At 41.3% G+C, this 10,757-nt stretch overlaps 1 protein-coding gene across 1 annotated transcript in view; it reads left to right on the top strand.

Moving 5' to 3' along the window:
* The first annotated feature begins 2,475 nt into the window (after positions 1-2,475).
* PTPRS (protein tyrosine phosphatase receptor type S) overlaps positions 2,476-10,757 on the top strand; it is a 568,002-nt gene continuing 559,720 nt past the window's right edge. The window contains exon 1 of the mRNA XM_029614603.1: positions 2,476-2,718. The gene's annotated coding sequence lies outside the window, so the exon portion shown is untranslated. The remainder of the gene's footprint in view (positions 2,719-10,757) is intronic.

Here is a 10,757-nt window from a genome sequence, read left to right as displayed (position 1 = left end):
AGTACAAAAAGGACATATAAGGCTTCCTTTCACATGAGGATGTGTAACAGCAGTTACTAAAGTTGCTAGCCAACTCCAGTTTTACCCAGGCAGGCTGCTCCAGACCTGGTATTGTCTCCAGTGTCTCCATGGCATCCTAATATTGTTTTATTTTTTGTTTGTTTTAATAAGGGAAATCAGAGCTATAAATGGGAAAAAAAAAAAAAAAAAAAAAGCCTCCAGGATAGGATCGTGCCATTGGGGAGGAATACAGCCATCTGGCAGCCCTAGCAGTAATCTGACTTGACAGAATAACAGAATTCCACAAAAGTGTTCTTTCACCAGTTTCTTTTTGTTTGGGGGCTAGCTACCAAACTGCTTTAGTTTTAGTAAGAAATGTTAGTTTTTGTTGGGTTTTTTTAAGACTCTTTATAGGGTGGAGACTCTATAGTGTGGATATATTCAGAAATAATAATTAGCAATTTTTTTGTAATTGAACTTTGAAGGGATTTCATTAGCACAGCTTTCTCAAGTAAGCATCAAACTCAGAAACCATCTGGACTATGGATCCTTCTGACATACATATTCTCATGAATAAAAAAAATAAATACTGAACCTCTGTTTAAAGACTTCCACACTGCGAGGGGACAAAGAATTGGGAGTGTTAAGAGACAAAAGAAGCTCAGCGTCAAACCTGTTTCTTGGAACTTAACTAGAAAAACTTGCGGGCTGACTTTGCATAGTGGTCATTATTGAAAGCAAGTGATCAGATTATGAATATTTTCTTTTATTAACAATTAAAAAAACACTTTCTAATTTGTTGATGTTAGCAAAATTGGCTTGCAGCTACCCTTAAATCATTTTTTTCTGTCCACATTTATTGAATGAAAATTTCAGATCTTGATGACACCTGTATAAGTTAATTTATAAATAGTCAGAGGTATGCCAACTGAATCCATTTTTTCTTCAAGATAGGTTGATCCAGTCCTGGTTTTATTCACTTTACTCTTTTTGTTTTTTTGAAAAGCAGAATAGAAAAGTTGAGAAATAAAATAAATTGCATGCATGAATTTATACTTCTGCTTTCGCTAGACCTAGCAGAACTACAAGAACATGCAGGCCTTGGGGAAAAACTAGGACTGGATCAGCTTAGATTAATAAACTTTATTTAAAACTTTTCTATACCAACATTCATTTGCATATCACATCGGTTTACATGGAACAGGTATAAATTAACATTGAAAAAGAAATTACATGGAACAGGGTGTAAAGTTTAACAACCAAATTCCTTTATTTGAAAAGATATAATTTAAGTGCTTGTCCTGCACAGCCCTGAAAGCAATTACGATATTAAATCACAAAACGTTACAATCACTGGATCAGACTGGTTCATGTTGACTATGACGTCACAAACATCTATTGCAACAAGAATCAATCGATCACATGCCGCATGAAATGACTGACGTTTGTAAACAGTTGCTAGCAGGGGTTCAGAAAATATGTCGTAAAGAATTTAGAAATGAGAGCTCTGTAGTAAAAAGCGTAATTGATGAGCAAAATAGTTACTACTGATTTGCACAGAACATAAGATGTACAGCTCTTTCCTGTAATGTCAAAGCAGACAGACTGCAAACAGTCAAGTTAAATTAAGAGGGGTTTTCAAGCTGAGTACAAAAGTAGTAAGCGGTGAAAAAAAGGCAGAATCCTTGAAACACATAAAGTCACAAAACAAAATCGTTATTCATACAGAATTATCGTCAAAACAAATTATTCGTTCTGTGCATTAACTCAAGCACCAACTGGAATATCACGCCAAATAAAATCAATCCGTTCTAATCTCCCTGAACGATTTCAGTTTACAGACAGCAAACCACCATAGAATTTAAACTTCACTTTCACTTCCGAGCACAAATACCAAATCCATCGTTTAAAGACGTCTTACCCGAACCTGAGACACGGGTTCCCAACCCAGCTTGGCCACGCCATCCACACCCTACAGACACAACCTTACGTTTACAAAGACCATCCCAGAATAAAAACGGCATGTGCACGGGACATCACATCAGAGAGGTTTGAGTGTGTTTTGAAAGGCCGCCGACTAGCCCTCCACTGCCCTCTCAAAGGTATCACACTACCGCTGTTCTGAGAGAAGTATAAGAGGCTGCTCGCCGATTCCGCCTTTACTGCTGCAGGTGCACCGAGACCTTGCAAGCTCATATTCAGCCCTACCCAAGCCTCGCCAACCACGTGCGCGCAAACCAGCCCTTTAACTACCCACCTCCCCTCCCCGTCCCCCCAGCCTCATTCTGTGCACGTGGTAGGGAGGTGTGGTCAGGAGGCTGCTGCGTGGTGACGAAACCAGAGCCCCGGTTACCTACGTCCTTTCCACGCCCCCTCCTTCCCTCCCCTTCGCCGGCTGAGAGAGAGAGAAGGCGAGAAGGGACTTTGGGGATGACATCACCTGCGAGGCAGAGAGAGAGAGAGAGAGAACGAGCGCGCGAGAGAGAGTGCGGAGCGCTGAGTGAGCGCGAGCCGCAGTGTGCGTGTGTGTAACCCCCTCCCTTCCCTACCCTCCCCTCCCCGCCACCCCCAGCCCCAGCGCCCTGGGGTGGGTGCGCGAGGCGGTAGCAGCAGCAGCAGCAGCAGCGCGCGCCCGCCCGCCGCCATTCCATGCGCCTCCCGCGAGGATGTGAGGAGGAGCGCGAGCGCCGGGAACCCAGCTAGCGAGTCAGCCAGCAGGTAAGGACCCGGTAGGGGTGGGGGAGAGAGTGAGCACCGGTCGGACCGGACTGGGTTCGGGAGGGGTGTGGTGGTGAGGAACATGCTCCAGCGCTGTCTCTTCTCCGCCCTCTGAGGAATGGGAGCTGTTCTGGTGCTGATGCTGGGCGAGGGCAACTGATTCTGGGCTGGGGGAAGGGGATGCAAGGGATCAAACAAAGAGGCAGCTCTGCAGGTGAAGCTAAGGAGAAGGGAGCCTCGCCCGCTTTCTCCGCTACCCTCCTGGCCACACGGTCATTCCTTCCCTTTTCCCCAAGGTCTCTCTCTTATCCCTCCAGCGTTCTTTAGACCTATCCTGTCCCCCCTTCCTTTCTCTCGGGGTCTCCTTCCATGCTTTTCCTCTCATTTCTTGCCCTTCTCCTTCTGTATCCCTGCCGCTCTACCTTCATTCTTCTCCTGTTTTCCATTCCTCTGTCCCTGGCTCTCCTTCCTTCTCTCCTTTCTGATTCTCTCTTTCTCTGGTTCTCCTCCCCGCTATGTGTCTCCTGGATAGGATTTGAGGTCAGTCATGCTGATGTGATGCTGGAGCTGGTGTTCCCTCTCTCTCTCTTGCCTTTCCTATCCTGGGTGCATTTAGTCTATTCTTGCATGCCAGCGTCCCCGCCTCACCTATTTCTCAGCCACCCATTTCCCATCACAGGAAGGCTCGCTCCTGCTTTATTGTAATGTGCCTCCCTCCCCCACTAAAAGAAAATCGGTTTTACTTGACTCTCCTTTCATACTCCTTCACCATCTAATCAACAGACATGTCAAGTTTCTTTGTTTCCCCTTTATTCTCAAGTAGTCTCTCCCTTCTTTCCCTCCCAAGTATCGTCCAAGGAAACTTTCTCATTAATGCTCGGATCAATCCAATCTAATATCACTATCTGAGCCAAATTCACCAGTACAAAATGAGTCCTTGAAAATGCACCACTATGAATTATTCTCTCCTCCCACCCCACATTATCCTGGTTTATGATATATCTTTCTTTCTTCAGCCCTCATCAATAATTGTGCTATCTATTTAATACTTACAGAATTACAGTAAACACCCCACCCATCATTGTTTTTGCCCCTTTCTAATTTCCTTTTACCCACCATACCTACAACCCCTCCCTGGCCTTTACTTGGGCTCTCCTAACACTTAATCCCTCCCTGCAACTAGTGGCCTCTATTGTTGCTGGCACACCTCTTATGCTCTGATTCACATGTGAGGGGGTGGTCCATCTACCCTATTGTGACTTCAGGTTTGACCATTCTTTCCTCCCTCCCACTTATCCTGTCTCACCATCTCCTCCTCCGCCTTATCTATTTCCTTGGAGTGCACCCCCCCCCCCCCACACACACACACACACACACCTCATTTCACTCCACGATGCTTACCTGTTTATAAGCTGTTACAGTATTCTCCAGTGTGTACCGCTCCATGAGTAGGAAGACATCCCAAAGGACCAAGAGCTCAAAGCTTCCCAGATGCCCTGCTACTGCATCCTGCCTTTTCTTACCGCCTTTGCTTATATTTCTCCCATTCTCTCCCTTGTCTGTCTTTTTTATTGTATTCTCTTTGTCACCCCATTTTGTTTTGTGCCTCTCCCAGTCTTTTTTCCTTCTCTATTCTTGTTTCTTTTATTTCTTTTTCAACATTTCATGCATTTCTCATTTCTTTCTTTCTTGCACACTTAGTGCCAAAATCTGCTGCCTCCTTTTCTGTTGTGTATTGATTCTACATTTAGGATCATTGCTTCTCTTTCCTAAGCTTTGTGGAGTAGGCTGCAAGGACTTATGTTCATGCTTGTCTAGTTCATCTCTTTTTAGCTACTGTCCCCTTCTAGCTACTCTGCCTGACCAAGGACTCTTTCAGTTGCATCGTCTCCAATTTGTATACACATGGTGTGAAGAGCCATAATGTTTCCAGATCCCACTCTGTGGCTTGCAGCTGGGATGGATAGAATAACTGGGTGGAGTAGTTGGGTTAGTTGATCTTTCCCTGCCTTCATCTACTGTCTTAGGTTACACTGCACACTGGCTCCTATACTTGCTGTGTATTGAAGTATATAGTCCAACAGAGCTTGCTCCCATCATTCCAGCATTAATGCATAAATATAGATTCAGATAACTTTATTTGCATAAAAATGTTATGTGTTGCCAAAGAAAGACATTGAATGATTAAAATAAAGAGGAAGACAAAATTACTAAATAATAGTAAAAATTAGTTATCTAACTTTGTGCGCACACACACACACATATATATATATATATATATATATACATACACACACATTATATAATCTTACCAGGAGGTGCCGATTAGACCCTCTCAGCAAACCACTATACCCCCACTGTCTTCACATTAACTGCAGTTTCATTAATCACTAACCAGCAACCCCCTCACCTTCTCATAAGTGCATTTCACTTCTTGTCTGTATTCCATTTTTCTGAAATGTTTGTGTGAAGGAGGGAAGAGAGATAATATAGGCTCCCAGCTGGCCAGTCAGTAAGGCAGTACATAAGGGACTGGGAAGACCTTTTTGATTCTCTCTCTGTCTGTCTGTCTTTTGTTTCTGAAGCTTTCAATTAGAGCTAGTTTTCACTTTTCTTTTCTTGGAAATGTCAGACGTGACTGTGTGATGTTCGACCATGATATTTCTTCTTTACTTGAATTTCTTAATTTCCTCCTTCTTCTCTGTATTTTGCTGTGCTAATGTTGACCTGTCAAAATCGGTGTTAAGTTGCAACAAATAGGTTGTGGCAGGGGGGTATGAAACCCCACACATCCTCTTTCCCCCCTCACCCCTTTCCCCCCTCACCCCTTTCCCCTGTCCTGCTTCCTAGCTTGGGCTCTTTTCGCTCTGGTTGCTTGGAGCTGGTGTGTGTCCTGGGGTCTAAGAATGTAGGCAAGCTGTTTTTGTGATGGATGTGGTCTGGCTTCAGATTGAGGAGAACTCCCTCCCGGTTTCTTATCTTCCAGGGTAATAGGAGAATGTAGGATAGGATAAGTTTATTGAATCCAGTTTATTCTTCTGGTTTAATAATTTCACAGAAATCAGATCAGAGCAAGCTTTGAATGTTATGCTGCTTGGTACTCACTGAAATATTGAAACATCTGATTGATTCAGGTGAACCTTCATTTTTTTAAATGTTTACATTTTTTTTGGGTGTGTCTTTCAAATGGAAGAATAAAAACAGATGAATATCCTGTTTACAGACAGATCTCCTGCATTATCAAAGCAAGTTTATTAATGATTGCTGCATTTTGTCATCCATCTGCTGAATTGTCTATTTCACATTGCATCTACCTTGCACATTTCCTAATTTTCTATGTGTGTATGCCTGCCTTCTTTTTAAGGCTGCTTTTTGAAGCAGGGTAATTTGGGATTTGTGGTGAGACATGTGCAGTGGAGAGGAGTTAAGAATAGAACTCATGTTGTTGGAAGCAGCTTGAGAAGGGGCACAGAATTATGAACGTGTACTGCCATCCTCCCAAAGAGAAAACAGGCACTGGGCATGTTTCAGAAGTCAATGGCGACCTCATGGGAGAGTCAGAAAAGATTAAATGATTTCCCTGGAATCTGTGGATCATCATAGAGTTTGATGACACATTTGCAGTTCTGAACGACAAAATCACAAAGCCCAGTTATGCGTGAAAAATGTTACTTTATGATCTATTTTCTCACTGTCAAACCTCGCCCAAGGTATGAAATCGCACTGAATTGCTGTCTGAGGAGGGAACAGCAGGCAGCTGGGAGTAAATGCTCAGAGGCTTAGATGTCTGAGCCTTTCTCATGGCTGCACTTTTCCGTGTGGGATTTTGATGTTTTGTTTTGTAAAGTTTATTTAATCCTATAAAGAAGGGATGTAATTAGGCACACTATGCTTAAAGGGAAAAAGAAGACAAAACAAAAATCCCTTCGCACACCAAGCGAGTAACCTGAGAGACTGTCCTACCACCTGTGCGTCACTGTGAAATAACCAATAGGTTCTTGCGTCATTTCAGTGACAATTTTTCCAATCCTATGTCATGCTATTTTAAGAAATCATTTAATTCCTTGCATTGTTCTGTAAAATTATAAAGGTCACCAAGCAAGTTGCAGATGATAACCCATTTTAGTGGACTTAGTATATTTATGACTCTCTTTTGATGGGTAAACTCCCTTCATAAGGTCGGTGCAAAATGAGCTAAATAAACTATCTGTTGCATTTCACAAATATAAGGAATGAGGGATTCTGGCACACCAGCAGTCAGGATAAATTACTTTCAGGGTTCCAGTGGTGTAACAAAGCACTTGAAATCTCCCTCTCTTTGCTTATGACATGGTCAGAACCCGGCCAAATGCCTGGCCTTTTTATAAGGGATCCCTTTTTCTCGCTCGGTCCCCCCTTATCCATTGTTGTATTGAGCAGTGCCCATCTGTAGCATCAAGCCAAAGGTGTTGAGGCAGGCGGGGGGTAGCCTTGCTGGTATCCAGCTTACCCTCTGCGTTTTGGCTGAGAGAAAGGAGAATGCAAGGGACCTGCAGGTGTGTCCCTCTACTTTTATACATCACATCCTGTTCTTGGTGTAATAATGCGTCGTGCTCTGCTTGGGACTGGATGGGAGCCCTGCTGGAATAATGGAGCAAGACCTACGATGTATGGGCTGAAGTTGAAAAGAAAAAGACCCCTGGGTATAGTTGAAAGCCAGTCCCTTGCCTTTGCCTGACATCCTCTTTGTATTGTGTATAATCCTCAGTCAATCCATTTAGTTTGTTTTGGGGTTGTGATTTTTTTGTTTTGTTTTGGTTTTTTTTAAGGTGGGGACTGAGCAAAAGGAATGATTTAAAAAAGGAATATAATAAATCTTTTTTTTCTATTTAAAAAAGGGATAATGAAAGGATTCTTGCTTGGAGCAGACGTGCTGTCTTGTCTCTGTTAATAGAACAGTTTACATGCTAAATACTTGCTTCTCTTTACAGCTTTTGGTGGTATTACATATTTCTCTTTCTGTGGGCTGGCAGTACAAATTAGTGGGTTTTTTCTGGTTATGTATATTTTCTCTCTCCAAAAATTTTTTTCTCCATAATTATATAATTTTTCTTTTTCCAAAACACACTGAAAACCTGATGTTCAAAAGCATTTACATGCTTAAAACTGGGTTTGCATATGTAAATGCACTTTATTTGTGTAAGCAGGCTTTTGAAAATTGCTACAATATATGCCATTGAATTGTCAATAGGTTTTATCTGCATTAAGTGAACTTAATGCAAGTTAATGGCTTTTGAAAATTGCTATGATTGTACACTACATTTACTTGTGTAACTCCTTTAAATATTCACATGTGAAGCTATTTCTGCCTTCATTGTGAAGGTTTGTTGTGAGAACTACTCTAAAACAGTTTATTTTCTGTAAAAATATTTTCACTCTCTGTTCATTTACTAGTTATGAAGTGCTATAAATATATATTTTGTTTATTAAGTTTGCCACCAGTGTTATAGTCCTGCACAATGTACAGATGTGAAAATGTATTTATCTATATTGTTCCTAGAATATATCACATGATAACAATCCATTTGAATATGGTGGAAGTTTGACAGAGGTTCCTTAAGATATGTGTTAACGACTGTCTGCTAAGTTCATCTTTGCTATGCTATGAAGGATAGGCACCTCAGATGCATTAATGTGGCAGAATTCAGGCATGCACGGGACACACACAAAAGGACCTTAGTGGCAGATGGAGGGAGGAAGAAGAGCACAGATCAAATAAGACTTGTGGCAGCCCAGTAGGCAGGTACAAACGGGCAGCATGGCTGGACTTCCGACATCTTCTCTGTTTTACGTTTTTATGTATAGTTTTATGCAGTGTTTGAATTTCTACAGTATTTCCTGAATAATCCTGCTTTGGGAAGAATGGATATCTGTTACCCCACATTACTAATGTGCAGGCTCTGCAACTCGCTGTATGATGGCTTAGCTGTAGCCTAGTCCGTATCTGCATCCTGTATTGATCAGGCTCATTACTGCTTTCTGCTGTTCTTGGTAATGGTGGGGCACATTTGATTGTTGGAAGTGTATTCACTTGATCTCTCATTGCCTCAGATAATGCACTTAGGAGGTAATTTTAAAAGGAGTCACGCACGTAAATGTAACTTCCTATCGTAGCAATTTTAAAAAGCTATTTACACACATAAACTGCACGTACACATGAATATCCTATGGACAATTCAATGGTATATATTAAAGCAATTTTCAAAAGCCCACTTACATGGGTAAAGTGCATTTTCACTTGTAAAACTCAACTTTAAGCATGAAAATGCTTTTTAAATTGGGCCCATAGATTGTAAGCTCTTTGGGGAATGGACTTATTGTACCTGAAGCCACCTTAAGCGTCATCTAGAAAGGTAGGCTAATAATCCAAACATCATCATCATCATTATTATTATTCTAGCTACCGCATTGCAGCTTCTGAGACCCAGGTGAAGGGCTTTCCCCACCCATCATTAAGGCCTGCTGTGACAGTCGCAACCCATCTGTGGTCCCTTTCCAATCATATCTGGCTTACTAGGTAAAGACACAATGGTATGGGTATAATTTCCGTAGGTGAGTCAAAGCTGATAAAATACCAGTGCCGTCATGGGTGGGTAGCACAAAGCACACCCCAACCCGGCATGCATTATAAAGATCACAATCCATTCTGTTTTTGTCTGTTTGGGAGTCTGTGCTCCGTGCTCCCCTCAGCACCCTCCAAATACTTCAGCAAAGGGACTTATGCTAAAACAACATTGAAACCTACCTGAAGTGTTTGGGGGCTGGGGGTAAGGGATAGGAGGAAGAGAAATAGTAATATACCATGCTTTTAATGTTGGGTTTTTGTTTTTTTTTGTCTGAGAGCAATTTCCTTGTGACTGCATTAGGCACAGTTTATGGAATCAATCAACATGAATTGAAAATATTAGGAAAGAGTCTATTAACGTGCACTCCGCAGAATCATTCGTGCTGCAGCAGCTGTAACCTCTTTAGCCTTGCTGTTATAAAGCCTGCATTGCTTTTAGTCTTCGGCATTTAAATGATTTCTAAGTGTAAAGCAATAATAATAATAATTAAAAAAACAAACAAACCCCAAAACACGTTCGCTCTGTGCTGCAAGGGCCATAGAAACTGACAAGAGAACGACCGAAAGAAAACGCAAGCAAAATGTCAGAGGAGGTGAAGTGGGTTCTCATCCTTGGGAGGTTGTCCCAGATTTCAGTCCTAGCTCTGTGCCACCTCTTCCGTTTTGTCCTATAGATCAAAGATGCACCAAAACCTACAGGTTTTTTTTTTGGGTTTAGGGTTGGGCTTTTTTGCAATATCGGGAATTCCATTACATTTTGCATTTTGGAAAAGTAAAAGTTTTTGCATGACTGTAGTTTGGAAATTTTATGCTACATTTGGAAGTCAATATAATAAAACCACATAGCTTTTTTATTTTTTGTTTTTTTATAGAATGGGGTAACTGCATTCTTAAAAAAAAAAGATTTTGTTTTGAAAAGTTTTAACACATTTTTCCCCTAAAATAAAATAGCAGTCAAAATAAAGTGAGGTTAACCTGAGGCCCATAAATCTTCTCCTTCCACCCAGGTAACCTTTTTGCAGGGCATTGTATGAAAGTCCTTTTTATTGGTTTATTTATAATACCAAATATAGAATCTCTCAGTATGATACAAAAGAAAAATAAACCAAGTTTACATAATTATACAATATTGAAATACAAACACATAAAATTCATAATTCAAATCAAATTAGCATAAATCATAAAACAAGCCCAATAAATATATTTATACTAGCTGACACCCCTTCCCCAGTCTGCTAAAGAATTATTACTAAACCATAGAAATATGTCATCAAATCTGTCTACCCAGCAAGTCTATTCACAATACACAAAATTGCAAATAAATGTTCAATCAGGAACAAGACCTCAGAATGGTGATACTGATGATCTCAAGGTTGCAAAACAGTGCAAGGAGACAGAAATCAGGGCCACAAGAATTCCTAGAGTGCATTGGGAA

This window comes from Rhinatrema bivittatum, chromosome 8 (assembly GCF_901001135.1).
Source record: "Rhinatrema bivittatum chromosome 8, aRhiBiv1.1, whole genome shotgun sequence".
In the NCBI taxonomy this organism is placed as follows: domain Eukaryota; kingdom Metazoa; phylum Chordata; class Amphibia; order Gymnophiona; family Rhinatrematidae; genus Rhinatrema; species Rhinatrema bivittatum.
The sequence above is the reverse complement of the archived record's forward strand: the minus strand, read 5'-3'. Positions and strand labels throughout refer to the sequence as shown.